This window comes from Coregonus lavaretus (genome assembly GCF_964263955.1).
Source record: "Coregonus lavaretus genome assembly, chromosome: 28".
NCBI classification, from domain to species: Eukaryota; Metazoa; Chordata; class Actinopteri; order Salmoniformes; family Salmonidae; genus Coregonus; species Coregonus lavaretus.
The window spans coordinates 24,701,903-24,705,981 of NC_140015.1; positions in this window are offsets into that span (position 1 = coordinate 24,701,903).

The following is a 4,079-nucleotide window of genomic DNA, read 5'->3' on the forward strand; positions in this document are numbered from 1 at the left end:
CCACAACCTCAAACAGTCACACTCCAAACTCCATATGGCCAAGACCAAAGAGCTGTCAAAGGACACCAGAAACAAAATTGTAGACCTGCACCAGGCTGGGAAGACTGAATCTGCTTGGTTTGAAGAAATCAACTGTGGGAGCAATTATTAGGAAATGGAAGACATACAAGACCACTGATAATCTCTCTCGATCTGGGGCTCCACGCAAGATCTCACCCCGTGGGGTCAAAATGATCACAAGAACGGTGAGCAAAAATCCCAGAACCACACGGGGGGACCTAGTGAATGACCTGCAGAGAGCTGGGACCAAAGTAACAAAGCCTACCATCAGTAACACACTACGCCGCCAGGGACTCAAATCCTGCAGTGCAAGACGTGTCCCCCTGCTTAAGCCAGTACATGTCCAGGCCCGTCTGAAGTTTGCTAGAGTGCATTTGGATGATCCAGAAGAGGATTGGGAGAATGTCATATGGTCAGATGAAACCAAAATATAACTTTTTGGTAAAAACTCAACTCGTCGTGTTTGGAGGACAAAGAATGCTGAGTTGCATCCAAAGAACACCATACCTACTGTGAAGCATGGGGGTGGAAACATCATGCTTTGGGGCTGTTTTTCTGCAAAGGGACCAGGACGACTGATCCGTGTAAAGGAAAGAATGAATGGGGCCATGTATCGTGAGATTTTGAGTGAAAACCTCCTTCCATCAGCAAGGGCATTGAAGATGAAACATGGCTGGGTCTTTCAGCATGACAATGATCCCAAACACACCGCCCGGGCAATGAAGGAGTGGCTTCGTAAGAAGCATTTCAAGGTCCTGGAGTGGCCTAGCCAGTCTCCAGATCTCAACCCCATAGAAAATCTTTGGAGGGAGTTGAAAGTCCGTGTTGCCCAGCGACAGCCCCAAAACATCACTGCTCTAGAGGAGATCTGCATGGAGGAATGGGCCAAAATACCAGCAACAGTGTGTGAAAACCTTGTGAAGACTTACAGAAAACGTTTGACCTGTGTCATTGCCAACAAAGGGTATATAACAAAGTATTGAGAAACTTTTGTTATTGACCAAATACTTATCTTCCACCATAATTTGCAAATAAATTCATAAAAAATCCTACAATGTGATTTTCTGGATATTTTTTCCTCATTTTGTCTGTCATAGTTGACGTGTACCTATGATGAAAATTACAGGCCTCTCTCATCTTTTTAAGTGGGAGAACTTGCACAATTGGTGGCTGACTAAATACTTTTTTTCCCCACTGTATTTCATAGTTTTACATTTCCGCTGCAATGTCACACACACTGCCACAACTTTTAAATGGTTCTAATTTCTAGCAGGCGATTGCATGTGAGGTGTGATACTTGTTGTGGATTTTGGACAGAGCCAGTTGGCCTCTCCCTTAGATATTTTATCTGTATGTGTTGAATCATTTATCAACTACTGCAATCACCCGTCTTCCCCATCCATTCTGCTGGCCTCGGCCTGGGAGGGAATACATAAATGCTTCTCCAAAATGTCTCATTCTCTCTTTATAATGTCTAGCTTTGTCTCTTGGCAATTCAGACAAACACTCAGGCAAGCACGTATTGCAACAAACCCGAGTAGTGTTTGTTAGGGCTTGATTAAATCCGTAGTGCTGAAGACCTGCACCACAGCGCTATATAAATGTAAAAGCAATGTTCCCACGTTGAAAACTAAATCGGAAATTACCTTTCAATTTCAATCGCACTACAGCTCTGATCTTCAGCCCTACAGATTGAATCTAGCCCTTAGCCCAGGGATGTGCAACTTTGATGGGGGTGGGGGCCACAATAAATATATACTCCTTGAGGGGACACAGTGGCTCGCGGGTCTGTGTGCCCACATCCATACCCACACATGCAGTCAGAGCCGGCCCTAGCCTAAGTTACATTTTGATGGGGGGCCCCTCTACCCTTACCTACAGGCTCTAAAACATTTTAGAGGCCACCCTCTTGATAAATTCACATTTTAGAGTTAATATCCTGCAATTCTACACATTTTGCTATTGGGCATAGAGACAATGTTGCAGTTTTCAAGAAAGTTTTCTGCAATTCTACTCATTTTCCCATGGGGCAGAGAGAAGATTTTGCAATTGTACAGCAAGTTTCCTGCAATTCTACTCATTTTGCCATAGTCTTAGTGAATTTGGAAATTGGAAATTTGCAGCTTGTGTATTCTACTATTCTAACCCTCAACATTAAGTTGAGACCCCGACTGAGTCCCCCCTAAATATATACAGTACCAGTCAAAAGTTGGGACACACCTACTCATTCATGGGTTTTTCTTTATTTCTACTATTTTCTACATTGTGGAATAGTAGTGAAGACATCAAAACTATGAAATAACACACATGGAATCATGTAGTAACCAAAAAAGTGTTACACAAATCAAAATATATTTTATTTTTTAGATTCTTCAAAGTAGCCACCCTTTGCCTTGATGACAGCTTTGCACACTCTTGGCATTCTCTCAACCAGCTTCATGAGGAATGCTTTTCCAACAGTCTTGAAGGAGTTCCCACATATGCTGAGCACTTGTTGGCTGCTTTTCCTTCACTCTGCGGTCCAACTCATCCCAAACCATCTCAGTTGGGTTGAGGTCGGGTGATTGTGGAGGTCAGGTTATCTGATGCAGCACTCCATCACTCTCCTTGGTCAAATAGCCCTTACTCAGCCTGGAGGTGTGTTTTGGGTCATTGTCCTGTTGAAATACAAATGATAGTCCCACTAAGCGCAAACCAGATGGGATGGCATATCGCTGCAGAATGCTGTGGTAGCCATGCTGGTTAAGTGTGCCTTCAATTCTAAACAAATCACTGACAGTGTCACCAGCAAAGCACCCCCACACTATCACATCTCTTCCTCCATGCTTCACGGTGGGAACCACTCACCACTCACAAAGACACGCCGGTTGGAACCAAAAATCAAAAAATTGGACTCATCAGACCAAATTACTGATTTCCACCGGTCTAATGTCCATTGCTCGTGTTTCTTGGCCCAAGAAAGTCTCTTCTTCTTATTGGTGTCCTTTAGTAGTGGTTTCTTTGCAGCAATTCGACCATGAAGGCCTGATTCACGCAGTCTCCTCAGAACAGTTGATGTTGAGGTGTGTCTGTTACTTGAACTCTGTGAATCATTTATTTGGGCTGCAATCTGAGGTTCAGTTAACTCTAATGAACTTATCCTCTGCAGCAGAGGTAACTCTGGGTCTTCCTTTCCTGTGAGAGCCAGTTTCATCATAGCGCTTGTTGGTTTTTGCAACTGCACTTGAAGAAACTTTAAAAGTTCTTGACATTTTCCGGATTTACTGACCTTCATGTCTTAAAGTAATGATGGACTGTCGTTTCTCTTTGCTTATTTGAGCTGTTCTTGCCATAATATGGTCTTGGTCTTTTACCAAATAGAGCTATCTTCTGTATACCACCCCTACCTTGTCACAACACAACTGATTGGCTCAAACGCATTAAGAAGGAAAGAAATTCCACAATTTAACTTTTAACAAGGCACACCTGTTAATTGAAATGCATTCCAGGTGACTACCTCATGAAGCTGGATGAGAGAAGGCCAAGAGTGTGCAAAGCTGTCATCAAGGTAAAGGGTGGCTACTTTGAAGAATCTAAAATATAAAATATATTTTGATTTGTTTAACACTTCTTTGGTTACTACATGATTCCATATGTGTTATTTCATAGTTTTGATGTCTTCACTATTATTCCACAATGTAGAAAATAGTAAAAATAAAGAAAAACCCTTGAATGAGTAGGTGTGTCCAAACTTTTGACTGGTACTGTATATAACACTACCGTTCAAAAGTTTGGGGTCACTTAGAAATGTCCTTGTTTTCGAAAGAAAAGCAGTTTTTTGGTCCATTAAAATAACATCAAATTGATCAGAAATACAGTGTAGACATTGTTAATGTTGTAAATGGCTATTGTAGCTGGAAACGGCTGATTTTTAATGGAATATCTACATAGGCGTACAGAGGCCCATTATCAGCAACCATCAGTCCTGTGTTCCAATGGCACGTTGTGTTTGCTATTCCAAGTTTATCATTTTAAAAGGC